Source organism: Ciona robusta, chromosome 11, assembly GCF_009617815.1.
Source record: "Ciona robusta chromosome 11, ASM961781v2".
Taxonomy (NCBI): Eukaryota; Metazoa; Chordata; class Ascidiacea; order Phlebobranchia; family Cionidae; genus Ciona; species Ciona robusta.
Genome location: NC_143245.1, coordinates 4695593 through 4703092, shown reverse-complemented (window position 1 = coordinate 4703092; position 7500 = coordinate 4695593). Strand labels below are relative to the sequence as shown.

The 7500-nt window shown below is 47.2% G+C and overlaps 54 non-coding genes across 54 annotated transcripts; 17 read left to right on the top strand and 37 right to left on the bottom strand.

Moving 5' to 3' along the window:
• Nucleotides 1-18: 18 nt before the first annotated feature.
• On the top strand, nucleotides 19-92 carry Trnan-guu (transfer RNA asparagine (anticodon GUU)). The gene has a single exon. It is a non-coding gene; the product is annotated as a tRNA-Asn (tRNA).
• Nucleotides 93-152: 60 nt separating this feature from the next.
• Trnaf-gaa (transfer RNA phenylalanine (anticodon GAA)) lies at nucleotides 153-225 on the bottom strand. The gene has a single exon. It is a non-coding gene; the product is annotated as a tRNA-Phe (tRNA).
• Nucleotides 226-232: 7 nt separating this feature from the next.
• Trnai-aau (transfer RNA isoleucine (anticodon AAU)) lies at nucleotides 233-305 on the bottom strand. Its single transcript has one exon. It is a non-coding gene; the product is annotated as a tRNA-Ile (tRNA).
• Nucleotides 306-404: 99 nt separating this feature from the next.
• Nucleotides 405-478, top strand: Trnan-guu (transfer RNA asparagine (anticodon GUU)). The gene has a single exon. It is a non-coding gene; the product is annotated as a tRNA-Asn (tRNA).
• Nucleotides 479-538: 60 nt separating this feature from the next.
• Trnaf-gaa (transfer RNA phenylalanine (anticodon GAA)) lies at nucleotides 539-611 on the bottom strand. The gene has a single exon. It is a non-coding gene; the product is annotated as a tRNA-Phe (tRNA).
• Nucleotides 612-618: 7 nt separating this feature from the next.
• Nucleotides 619-692, bottom strand: Trnai-aau (transfer RNA isoleucine (anticodon AAU)). The gene has a single exon. It is a non-coding gene; the product is annotated as a tRNA-Ile (tRNA).
• Nucleotides 693-791: 99 nt separating this feature from the next.
• On the top strand, nucleotides 792-865 carry Trnan-guu (transfer RNA asparagine (anticodon GUU)). The gene has a single exon. It is a non-coding gene; the product is annotated as a tRNA-Asn (tRNA).
• Nucleotides 866-925: 60 nt separating this feature from the next.
• Nucleotides 926-998, bottom strand: Trnaf-gaa (transfer RNA phenylalanine (anticodon GAA)). Its single transcript has one exon. It is a non-coding gene; the product is annotated as a tRNA-Phe (tRNA).
• Nucleotides 999-1005: 7 nt separating this feature from the next.
• Nucleotides 1006-1079, bottom strand: Trnai-aau (transfer RNA isoleucine (anticodon AAU)). The gene has a single exon. It is a non-coding gene; the product is annotated as a tRNA-Ile (tRNA).
• A 98-nt stretch (nucleotides 1080-1177) lies between these two features.
• Nucleotides 1178-1251, top strand: Trnan-guu (transfer RNA asparagine (anticodon GUU)). The gene has a single exon. It is a non-coding gene; the product is annotated as a tRNA-Asn (tRNA).
• Nucleotides 1252-1308: 57 nt separating this feature from the next.
• On the bottom strand, nucleotides 1309-1381 carry Trnaf-gaa (transfer RNA phenylalanine (anticodon GAA)). The gene has a single exon. It is a non-coding gene; the product is annotated as a tRNA-Phe (tRNA).
• A 7-nt stretch (nucleotides 1382-1388) lies between these two features.
• Nucleotides 1389-1461, bottom strand: Trnai-aau (transfer RNA isoleucine (anticodon AAU)). The gene has a single exon. It is a non-coding gene; the product is annotated as a tRNA-Ile (tRNA).
• A 99-nt stretch (nucleotides 1462-1560) lies between these two features.
• Trnan-guu (transfer RNA asparagine (anticodon GUU)) lies at nucleotides 1561-1634 on the top strand. Its single transcript has one exon. It is a non-coding gene; the product is annotated as a tRNA-Asn (tRNA).
• Nucleotides 1635-1694: 60 nt separating this feature from the next.
• On the bottom strand, nucleotides 1695-1767 carry Trnaf-gaa (transfer RNA phenylalanine (anticodon GAA)). Its single transcript has one exon. It is a non-coding gene; the product is annotated as a tRNA-Phe (tRNA).
• Nucleotides 1768-1774: 7 nt separating this feature from the next.
• Trnai-aau (transfer RNA isoleucine (anticodon AAU)) lies at nucleotides 1775-1848 on the bottom strand. Its single transcript has one exon. It is a non-coding gene; the product is annotated as a tRNA-Ile (tRNA).
• Nucleotides 1849-1946: 98 nt separating this feature from the next.
• Trnan-guu (transfer RNA asparagine (anticodon GUU)) lies at nucleotides 1947-2020 on the top strand. Its single transcript has one exon. It is a non-coding gene; the product is annotated as a tRNA-Asn (tRNA).
• Nucleotides 2021-2080: 60 nt separating this feature from the next.
• Trnaf-gaa (transfer RNA phenylalanine (anticodon GAA)) lies at nucleotides 2081-2153 on the bottom strand. The gene has a single exon. It is a non-coding gene; the product is annotated as a tRNA-Phe (tRNA).
• A 7-nt stretch (nucleotides 2154-2160) lies between these two features.
• On the bottom strand, nucleotides 2161-2234 carry Trnai-aau (transfer RNA isoleucine (anticodon AAU)). The gene has a single exon. It is a non-coding gene; the product is annotated as a tRNA-Ile (tRNA).
• Nucleotides 2235-2332: 98 nt separating this feature from the next.
• Nucleotides 2333-2406, top strand: Trnan-guu (transfer RNA asparagine (anticodon GUU)). Its single transcript has one exon. It is a non-coding gene; the product is annotated as a tRNA-Asn (tRNA).
• A 57-nt stretch (nucleotides 2407-2463) lies between these two features.
• Nucleotides 2464-2536, bottom strand: Trnaf-gaa (transfer RNA phenylalanine (anticodon GAA)). Its single transcript has one exon. It is a non-coding gene; the product is annotated as a tRNA-Phe (tRNA).
• Nucleotides 2537-2543: 7 nt separating this feature from the next.
• Trnai-aau (transfer RNA isoleucine (anticodon AAU)) lies at nucleotides 2544-2617 on the bottom strand. The gene has a single exon. It is a non-coding gene; the product is annotated as a tRNA-Ile (tRNA).
• Nucleotides 2618-2716: 99 nt separating this feature from the next.
• Trnan-guu (transfer RNA asparagine (anticodon GUU)) lies at nucleotides 2717-2790 on the top strand. Its single transcript has one exon. It is a non-coding gene; the product is annotated as a tRNA-Asn (tRNA).
• Nucleotides 2791-2847: 57 nt separating this feature from the next.
• Nucleotides 2848-2920, bottom strand: Trnaf-gaa (transfer RNA phenylalanine (anticodon GAA)). Its single transcript has one exon. It is a non-coding gene; the product is annotated as a tRNA-Phe (tRNA).
• A 7-nt stretch (nucleotides 2921-2927) lies between these two features.
• Trnai-aau (transfer RNA isoleucine (anticodon AAU)) lies at nucleotides 2928-3001 on the bottom strand. The gene has a single exon. It is a non-coding gene; the product is annotated as a tRNA-Ile (tRNA).
• A 99-nt stretch (nucleotides 3002-3100) lies between these two features.
• Trnan-guu (transfer RNA asparagine (anticodon GUU)) lies at nucleotides 3101-3174 on the top strand. The gene has a single exon. It is a non-coding gene; the product is annotated as a tRNA-Asn (tRNA).
• Nucleotides 3175-3234: 60 nt separating this feature from the next.
• On the bottom strand, nucleotides 3235-3307 carry Trnaf-gaa (transfer RNA phenylalanine (anticodon GAA)). The gene has a single exon. It is a non-coding gene; the product is annotated as a tRNA-Phe (tRNA).
• Nucleotides 3308-3314: 7 nt separating this feature from the next.
• On the bottom strand, nucleotides 3315-3388 carry Trnai-aau (transfer RNA isoleucine (anticodon AAU)). The gene has a single exon. It is a non-coding gene; the product is annotated as a tRNA-Ile (tRNA).
• Nucleotides 3389-3617: 229 nt separating this feature from the next.
• On the bottom strand, nucleotides 3618-3690 carry Trnaf-gaa (transfer RNA phenylalanine (anticodon GAA)). The gene has a single exon. It is a non-coding gene; the product is annotated as a tRNA-Phe (tRNA).
• A 7-nt stretch (nucleotides 3691-3697) lies between these two features.
• On the bottom strand, nucleotides 3698-3771 carry Trnai-aau (transfer RNA isoleucine (anticodon AAU)). The gene has a single exon. It is a non-coding gene; the product is annotated as a tRNA-Ile (tRNA).
• A 99-nt stretch (nucleotides 3772-3870) lies between these two features.
• Trnan-guu (transfer RNA asparagine (anticodon GUU)) lies at nucleotides 3871-3944 on the top strand. The gene has a single exon. It is a non-coding gene; the product is annotated as a tRNA-Asn (tRNA).
• A 57-nt stretch (nucleotides 3945-4001) lies between these two features.
• On the bottom strand, nucleotides 4002-4074 carry Trnaf-gaa (transfer RNA phenylalanine (anticodon GAA)). The gene has a single exon. It is a non-coding gene; the product is annotated as a tRNA-Phe (tRNA).
• A 7-nt stretch (nucleotides 4075-4081) lies between these two features.
• Nucleotides 4082-4155, bottom strand: Trnai-aau (transfer RNA isoleucine (anticodon AAU)). Its single transcript has one exon. It is a non-coding gene; the product is annotated as a tRNA-Ile (tRNA).
• Nucleotides 4156-4383: 228 nt separating this feature from the next.
• Nucleotides 4384-4456, bottom strand: Trnaf-gaa (transfer RNA phenylalanine (anticodon GAA)). The gene has a single exon. It is a non-coding gene; the product is annotated as a tRNA-Phe (tRNA).
• Nucleotides 4457-4463: 7 nt separating this feature from the next.
• On the bottom strand, nucleotides 4464-4537 carry Trnai-aau (transfer RNA isoleucine (anticodon AAU)). Its single transcript has one exon. It is a non-coding gene; the product is annotated as a tRNA-Ile (tRNA).
• A 99-nt stretch (nucleotides 4538-4636) lies between these two features.
• Nucleotides 4637-4710, top strand: Trnan-guu (transfer RNA asparagine (anticodon GUU)). The gene has a single exon. It is a non-coding gene; the product is annotated as a tRNA-Asn (tRNA).
• Nucleotides 4711-4770: 60 nt separating this feature from the next.
• Nucleotides 4771-4843, bottom strand: Trnaf-gaa (transfer RNA phenylalanine (anticodon GAA)). The gene has a single exon. It is a non-coding gene; the product is annotated as a tRNA-Phe (tRNA).
• A 7-nt stretch (nucleotides 4844-4850) lies between these two features.
• Trnai-aau (transfer RNA isoleucine (anticodon AAU)) lies at nucleotides 4851-4924 on the bottom strand. The gene has a single exon. It is a non-coding gene; the product is annotated as a tRNA-Ile (tRNA).
• Nucleotides 4925-5023: 99 nt separating this feature from the next.
• On the top strand, nucleotides 5024-5097 carry Trnan-guu (transfer RNA asparagine (anticodon GUU)). Its single transcript has one exon. It is a non-coding gene; the product is annotated as a tRNA-Asn (tRNA).
• A 60-nt stretch (nucleotides 5098-5157) lies between these two features.
• On the bottom strand, nucleotides 5158-5230 carry Trnaf-gaa (transfer RNA phenylalanine (anticodon GAA)). Its single transcript has one exon. It is a non-coding gene; the product is annotated as a tRNA-Phe (tRNA).
• Nucleotides 5231-5237: 7 nt separating this feature from the next.
• On the bottom strand, nucleotides 5238-5311 carry Trnai-aau (transfer RNA isoleucine (anticodon AAU)). Its single transcript has one exon. It is a non-coding gene; the product is annotated as a tRNA-Ile (tRNA).
• Nucleotides 5312-5409: 98 nt separating this feature from the next.
• Nucleotides 5410-5483, top strand: Trnan-guu (transfer RNA asparagine (anticodon GUU)). The gene has a single exon. It is a non-coding gene; the product is annotated as a tRNA-Asn (tRNA).
• Nucleotides 5484-5543: 60 nt separating this feature from the next.
• Nucleotides 5544-5616, bottom strand: Trnaf-gaa (transfer RNA phenylalanine (anticodon GAA)). Its single transcript has one exon. It is a non-coding gene; the product is annotated as a tRNA-Phe (tRNA).
• A 78-nt stretch (nucleotides 5617-5694) lies between these two features.
• On the bottom strand, nucleotides 5695-5768 carry Trnai-aau (transfer RNA isoleucine (anticodon AAU)). Its single transcript has one exon. It is a non-coding gene; the product is annotated as a tRNA-Ile (tRNA).
• Nucleotides 5769-5866: 98 nt separating this feature from the next.
• Trnan-guu (transfer RNA asparagine (anticodon GUU)) lies at nucleotides 5867-5940 on the top strand. The gene has a single exon. It is a non-coding gene; the product is annotated as a tRNA-Asn (tRNA).
• A 60-nt stretch (nucleotides 5941-6000) lies between these two features.
• Trnaf-gaa (transfer RNA phenylalanine (anticodon GAA)) lies at nucleotides 6001-6073 on the bottom strand. Its single transcript has one exon. It is a non-coding gene; the product is annotated as a tRNA-Phe (tRNA).
• Nucleotides 6074-6080: 7 nt separating this feature from the next.
• Nucleotides 6081-6154, bottom strand: Trnai-aau (transfer RNA isoleucine (anticodon AAU)). The gene has a single exon. It is a non-coding gene; the product is annotated as a tRNA-Ile (tRNA).
• A 306-nt stretch (nucleotides 6155-6460) lies between these two features.
• Nucleotides 6461-6534, bottom strand: Trnai-aau (transfer RNA isoleucine (anticodon AAU)). The gene has a single exon. It is a non-coding gene; the product is annotated as a tRNA-Ile (tRNA).
• A 99-nt stretch (nucleotides 6535-6633) lies between these two features.
• Trnan-guu (transfer RNA asparagine (anticodon GUU)) lies at nucleotides 6634-6707 on the top strand. Its single transcript has one exon. It is a non-coding gene; the product is annotated as a tRNA-Asn (tRNA).
• Nucleotides 6708-6767: 60 nt separating this feature from the next.
• On the bottom strand, nucleotides 6768-6840 carry Trnaf-gaa (transfer RNA phenylalanine (anticodon GAA)). Its single transcript has one exon. It is a non-coding gene; the product is annotated as a tRNA-Phe (tRNA).
• A 7-nt stretch (nucleotides 6841-6847) lies between these two features.
• On the bottom strand, nucleotides 6848-6921 carry Trnai-aau (transfer RNA isoleucine (anticodon AAU)). Its single transcript has one exon. It is a non-coding gene; the product is annotated as a tRNA-Ile (tRNA).
• Nucleotides 6922-7007: 86 nt separating this feature from the next.
• Nucleotides 7008-7081, top strand: Trnan-guu (transfer RNA asparagine (anticodon GUU)). The gene has a single exon. It is a non-coding gene; the product is annotated as a tRNA-Asn (tRNA).
• Nucleotides 7082-7138: 57 nt separating this feature from the next.
• Trnaf-gaa (transfer RNA phenylalanine (anticodon GAA)) lies at nucleotides 7139-7211 on the bottom strand. The gene has a single exon. It is a non-coding gene; the product is annotated as a tRNA-Phe (tRNA).
• Nucleotides 7212-7218: 7 nt separating this feature from the next.
• On the bottom strand, nucleotides 7219-7292 carry Trnai-aau (transfer RNA isoleucine (anticodon AAU)). Its single transcript has one exon. It is a non-coding gene; the product is annotated as a tRNA-Ile (tRNA).
• Nucleotides 7293-7388: 96 nt separating this feature from the next.
• Trnan-guu (transfer RNA asparagine (anticodon GUU)) lies at nucleotides 7389-7462 on the top strand. Its single transcript has one exon. It is a non-coding gene; the product is annotated as a tRNA-Asn (tRNA).
• Nucleotides 7463-7500: the final 38 nt, after the last annotated feature.

Here is a 7500-nt window from a genome sequence, read left to right as displayed (position 1 = left end):
GTGCTTTGTGCACCGCAAGTCTCTGTGGCGCAATCGGTTAGCGCGTTCGGCTGTTAACCGAAAGGTTGGTGGTTCGAGCCCACCCAGGGACGTTGTTTCTTTTACAACCGTTTGAACCAACACGTATAAACTTAAGTTCAGCATAAAATGTTTGCCTCGACCCGGGATTGAACCAGAGACCTTTAGATCTTCAGTCTAACGCTCTCCCAACTGAGCTATCGAGGCTTCAACTTGGCCAGTACGGGATCGAACTCGCGACATTCGCGTTATTAGCACGACGCTCTAACCAACTGAGCTAACCGGCCAACTGATTGGAAAAAGAAATAAACAGATAAAGACCGGTCTAATCATTAAAACCAAATCGTATCGAACAGTTGTCTCTTATGGTGCTTTGTGCACCGCAAGTCTCTGTGGCGCAATCGTTTAGCGCGTTCGGCTGTTAACCGAAAGGTTGGTGGTTCGAGCCCACCCAGGGACGTTGTTGCTTTTACAACCGTTTGAACAAACACGTATAAATTTAAGTTCAGCATAAAATGTTTGCCTCGACCCGGGATTGAACCATGGACCTTTAGATCTTCAGTCTAACGCTCTCCCAACTGAGCTATCGAGGCTTCAACTTGGCCAGTACGGGGATCGAACCCGCGACATTCGCGTTATTAGCACGACGCTCTAACCAACTGAGCTAACCGGCCAACTGATTGGAAACAGAAATAAACAGATAAAGACCGGTCTAATCATTAAAACCAAATCGTATCGAACAGTTGTCTCTTATGGTGCTTTGTGCACCGCAAGTCTCTGTGGCGCAATCGGTTAGCGCGTTCGGCTGTTAACCGAAAGGTTGGTGGTTCGAGCCCACCCAGGGACGTTGTTGTTTTTACAACCGTTTGAACAAACATGTGAAAATTTAAGTTCAGCACAAAATGTTTGCCTCGACCCGGGACTGAACCAGGGACCTTTAGATCTTCAGTCTAACGCTCTCCCAACTGAGCTATCGAGGCTTCAACTTGGCCAGTACGAGGATCGAACCCGCGACATTCGCGTTATTAGCACGACGCTCTAACCAACTGAGCTAACCGGCCAACTGATTGGAAAAAGAAATAAACAGATAAAGTCCGGTCTAATCATTAAAACCAAATCGTATCGAACAGCTGCTCTTATGGTGCTTTGTGCACCGCAAGTCTCTGTGGCGCAATCGGTTAGCGCGTTCGGCTGTTAACCGAAAGGTTGGTGGTTCGAGCCCACCCAGGGACGTTTCTTTTACAAGCGTTTGAACCAACACGTATAAATTTAAGTTCAGCATAAAATGTTTGCCTCGACCCGGGATTGAACCAGGGACCTTTAGATCTTCAGTCTAACGCTCTCCCAACTGAGCTATCGAGGCTTCAACTTGGCCAGTACGGGATCGAACTCGCGACATTCGCGTTATTAGCACGACGCTCTAACCAACTGAGCTAACCGGCCAACTGATTGGAAAAAGAAATAAACAGATAAAGACCGGTCTAATCATTAAAACCAAATCGTATCGAACAGTTGTCTCTTATGGTGCTTTGTGCACCGCAAGTCTCTGTGGCGCAATCGTTTAGCGCGTTCGGCTGTTAACCGAAAGGTTGGTGGTTCGAGCCCACCCAGGGACGTTGTTGCTTTTACAACCGTTTGAACAAACACGTATAAATTTAAGTTCAGCATAAAATGTTTGCCTCGACCCGGGATTGAACCATGGACCTTTAGATCTTCAGTCTAACGCTCTCCCAACTGAGCTATCGAGGCTTCAACTTGGCCAGTACGGGGATCGAACCCGCGACATTCGCGTTATTAGCACGGCGCTCTAACCAACTGAGCTAACCGGCCAACTGATTGGAAACAGAAATAAACAGATAAAGACCGGTCTAATCATTAAAACCAAATCGTATCGAACAGCTGCTCTTATGGTGCTTTGTGCACCGCAAGTCTCTGTGGCGCAATCGGTTAGCGCGTTCGGCTGTTAACCGAAAGGTTGGTGGTTCGAGCCCACCCAGGGACGTTCTTGTTTTTACAACCGTTTGAACCAACACGTATAAATTTAAGTTCAGCATAAAATGTTTGCCTCGACCCGGGATTGAACCAGGGACCTTTAGATCTTCAGTCTAACGCTCTCCCAACTGAGCTATCGAGGCTTCAACTTGGCCAGTACGGGGATCGAACCCGCGACATTCGCGTTATTAGCACGACGCTCTAACCAACTGAGCTAACCGGCCAACTGATTGGAAACAGAAATAAACAGATAAAGACCGGTCTAATCATTAAAACCAAATCGTATCGAACAGCTGCTCTTATGGTGCTTTGTGCACCGCAAGTCTCTGTGGCGCAATCGGTTAGCGCGTTCGGCTGTTAACCGAAAGGTTGGTGGTTCGAGCCCACCCAGGGACGTTTCTTTTACAAGCGTTTGAACCAACACGTATAAATTTAAGTTCAGCATAAAATGTTTGCCTCGACCCGCGATTGAACCAGGGACCTTTAGATCTTCAGTCTAACGCTCTCCCAACTGAGCTATCGAGGCTTCAACTTGGCCAGTACGGGGATCGAACCCGCGACATTCGCGTTATTAGCACGACGCTCTAACCAACTGAGCTAACCGGCCAACTGATTGGAAAAAGAAATAAACAGATAATGATCGGTCTAATCATTAAAACCAAATCGTATCGAACAGTTGTCTCTTATGGTGCTTTGTGCACCGCAAGTCTCTGTGGCGCAATCGGTTAGCGCGTTCGGCTGTTAACCGAAAGGTTGGTGGTTCGAGCCCACCCAGGGACGTTTCTTTTACAACCGTTTGAACCAACACGTATAAATTTAAGTTCAGCATAAAATGTTTGCCTCGACCCGGGATTGAACCAGGGACCTTTAGATCTTCAGTCTAACGCTCTCCCAACTGAGCTATCGAGGCTTCAACTTGGCCAGTACGGGGATCGAACCCGCGACATTCGCGTTATTAGCACGACGCTCTAACCAACTGAGCTAACCGGCCAACTGATTGGAAAAAGAAATAAACAGATAAAGATCGGTCTAATCATTAAAACCAAATCGTATCGAACAGTTGTCTCTTATGGTGCTTTGTGCACCGCAAGTCTCTGTGGCGCAATCGGTTAGCGCGTTCGGCTGTTAACCGAAAGGTTGGTGGTTCGAGCCCACCCAGGGACGTTGTTTCTTTTACAACCGTTTGAACCAACACGTATAAATTTAAGTTCAGCATAAAATGTTTGCCTCGACCTGGGATTGAACCAGGGACCTTTAGATCTTCAGTCTAACGCTCTCCCAACTGAGCTATCGAGGCTTTAACTTGGCCAGTACGGGGATCGAACCCGCGACATTCGCGTTATTAGCACGACGCTCTAACCAACTGAGCTAACCGGCCAACTGATTCGAAAAAGAAATAAACAGATAAAGACCGGTCTAATCATTAAAACCAAATCGTATCGAACAGCTGCTCTTATGGTGCTTTGTGCACCGCAAGTCTCTGTGGCGCAATCGGTTAGCGCGTTCGTCTGTTAAACGAAAGGTTGGTGGTTCGGGCCCACCCAGGGAAGTTTCTTTTACAACCGTTTGAACCAACACGTATAAATTTAAGTTCAGCATAAAATGTTTGCCTCGACCCGGGATTGAACCAGGGACCTTTAGATCTTCAGTCTAACGCTCTCCCAACTGAGCTATCGAAGCTTCAACTTGGCCAGTACGGGGATCGAACCCGCGACATTCGCGTTATTAGCACGACGCTCTAACCAACTGAGCTAACCGGCCAACTGATTGGAAAAAGAAATAAACAGATAAAGATCGGTCTAATCATTAAAACCAAATCGTATCGAACAGTTGTCTCTTATGGTGCTTTGTGCACCGCAAGTCTCTGTGGCGCAATCGTTTAGCGCGTTCGGCTGTTAACCGAAAGGTTGGTGGTTCGAGCCCACCCAGGGACGTTTCTTTTACAACCGTTTGAACAAACACGTATAAATTTAAGTTCAGCATAAAATTTTTGCCTCGACCCGGGATTGAACCAGGGACCTTTAGATCTTCAGTCTAACGCTCTCCCAACTGAGCTATCGAGGCTTTAACTTGGCCAGTACGGGGATCGAACCCGCGACATTCGCGTTATTAGCACGACGCTCTAACCAACTGAGCTAACCGGCCAACTGATTGGAAAAAGAAATAAACAGATAAAGACCGGTCTAATCATTAAAACCAAATCGTATCGAACAGCTGCTCTTATGGTGTTTGTGCACCGCAAGTCTCTGTGGCGCAATCGGTTAGCGCGTTCGGCTGTTAAACGAAAGGTTGGTGGTTCGAGCCCACCCAGGGTCGTTTCTTTTACAACCGTTTGAACCAACACGTATAAATTTAAGTTCAGCATAAAATGTTTGCCTCGACCCGGGATTGAACCAGGGACCTTTAGATCTTCAGTCTAACGCTCTCCCAACTGAGCTATCGAGGCTTCAACTTGGCCAGTACGGGGATCGAACCCGCGACATTCGCGTTATTAGCACGACGCTCTAACCAACTGAGCTAACCGGCCAACTGATTGGAAAAAGAAATAAACAGATAAAGATCGGTCTAATCATTAAAACCAAATCGTATCGAACAGTTGTCTCTTATGGTGCTTTGTGCACCGCAAGTCTCTGTGGCGCAATCGGTTAGCGCGTTCGGCTGTTAACCGAAAGGTTGGTGGTTCGAGCCCACCCAGGGACGTTGTTTCTTTTACAACCGTTTGAACCAACACGTATAAATTTAAGTTCAGCATAAAATGTTTGTCTCGACCCGGGATTGAACCAGGGACCTTTAGATCTTCAGTCTAACGCTCTCCCAACTGAGCTATCGAGGCTTCAACTTGGCCAGTACAGGGATCGAACCCGCGACATTCGCGTTATTAGCACGACGCTCTAACCAACTGAGCTAACCGGCCAACTGATTGGAAAAAGAAATAAACAGATAAAGACCGGTCTAATCATTAAAACCAAATCGTATCGAACACTTGTCTCTTATGGTGCTTTGTGCACCGCAAGTCTCTGTGGCGCAATCGGTTAGCGCGTTCGGCTGTTAACCGAAAGGTTGGTGGTTCGAGCCCACCCAGGGACGTTGTTGCTTTTACAACCGTTTGAACAAACACGTATAAATTTAAGTTCAGCATAAAATGTTTGCCTCGACCCGGGATTGGACCAGGGACCTTTAGATCTTCAGTCTAACGCTCTCCCAACTGAGCTATCGAGGCTTCAACTTGGCCAGTACGGGGATCGAACCCGCGACATTCGCGTTATTAGCACGACGCTCTAACCAACTGAGCTAACCGGCCAACTGATTGGAAACAGAAATAAACAGATAAAGACCGGTCTAATCATTAAAACCAAATCGTATCGAACAGCTGCTCTTATGGTGCTTTGTGCACCGCAAGTCTCTGTGGCGCAATCGGTTAGCGCGTTCGGCTGTTAACCGAAAGGTTGGTGGTTCGAGCCCACCCAGGGACGTTGTTGTTTTTACAACCGTTTGAACAAACATGTGAAAATTTAAGTTCAGCACAAAATGTTTGCCTCGACCCGGGATTGAACCAGGGACCTTTAGATCTTCAGTCTAACGCTCTCCCAACTGAGCTATCCAGGCTTCAACTTGGCCAGTACTGAGCTATCCAGGCTTCAACTTGGCCCCCGCTCTCCCAACTGAGCTATCGAGGCTTCAACTTGGCCAGTACGGGGATCGAACCCGCGACATTCGCGTTATTAGCACGACGCTCTAACCAACTGAGCTAACCGGCCAACTGATTGGAAAAAGAAATAAACAGATAAAGACCGGTCTAATCATTAAAACCAAATCGTATCGAACAGCTGCTCTTATGGTGATTTGTGCACCGCAAGTCTCTGTGGCGCAATCGGTTAGCGCGTTCGGCTGTTAACCGAAAGGTTGGTGGTTCGAGCCCACCCATGGACGTTGTTTCTTTTACAACCGTTTGAACCAACACGTATAAATTTAAGTTCAGCATAAAATGTTTGTCTCGACCTGGGATTGAACCAGGGACCTTTAGATCTTCAGTCTAACGCTCTCCCAACTGAGCTATCGAGGCTTCAACTTGGCCAGTACAGGGATCGAACCCGCGACATTCGCATTATTAGCACGACGCTCTAACCAACTGAGCTAACCGGCCAACTGATTGGAAAAAGAAATAAACAGATAAAGACCGGTCTAATCATTAAAACCAAATCGTATCGAACAGCTCTCTTATGGTGCTTTGTGCACCGCAAGTCTCTGTGCGCAATCGTTAGCGCGTTCGGCTGTTAACCGAAAGGTTGGTGTTCGAGCCCACCCAGGGACGTTGTTTCTTTTACAACCGTTTGAACCAACACGTATAAATTTAAGTTCAGCATAAAATGTTTGTCTCGACTGGATTGAACCAGGGACATTTAGATCTTCAGTCTAACGCTCTCCCAACTGAGCTATCGAGGCTTCAACTTGGCCAGTACAGGGATCGAACCCGCGACATTCGCGTTATTAGCACGACGCTCTAACCAACTGAGCTAACCGGCCAACTGATTGGAAAAAGAAATAAACAGATAAAGATCGGTCTAATCATTAAAACCAAATCGTATCGAACAGTTGTCTCTTATGGTGCTTTGTGCACCGCAAGTCTCTGTGGCGCATTCGGTTAGCGCGTTCGGCTGTTAACCGAAAGGTTGGTGGTTCGAGCCCACCCAGGGACGTTGTTTCTTTTACAACCGTTTGAACCAACACGTATAAATTTAAGTTCAGCATAAAATGTTTGCCTCGACCCGGGATTGAACCAGGGACCTTTAGATCTTCAGTCTAACGCTCTCCCAACTGAGCTATCGAGGCTTCAACTTGGCCAGTACGGGGATCGAACCCGCGACATTCGCGTTATTAGCACGACGCTCTAACCAACTGAGCTAACCGGCCAACTGATTGGAAAAAGAAATAAACAGATAAAGAAATAAACAGATACGTATCGAACAGCTGCTCTTATGGTGCTTTGTGCACCGCAAGTCTCTGTGGCGCAATCGGTTAGCGCGTTCGGCTGTTAACCGAAAGGTTGGTGGTTCGAGCCCACCCAGGGACGTTTCTTTTACAACCGTTTGAACCAACACGTTTAAATTTAAGTTCAGCATAAAATGTTTGCCTCGACCCGGGATTGAACCAGGGACCTTTAGATCTTCAGTCTAACGCTCTCCCAACTGAGCTATCGAGGCTTCAACTTGGCCAGTACGGGGATCGAACCCGCGACATTCGCGTTATTAGCACGACGCTCTAACCAACTGAGCTAACCGGCCAACTGATTGGAAAAAGAATAAACAGATAAAGACCGTCAATCATTAAAACCAAATCGTATCGAACAGTTGTCTCTTATGGTGCTTTGTGCACCGCAAGTCTCTGTGGCGCAATCGGTTAGCGCGTTCGGCTGTTAACCGAAAGGTTGGTGGTACGAGCCCACCCAGGGACGTTTCTTTTACAACCGTTGAACCAACACGTATAAATTTA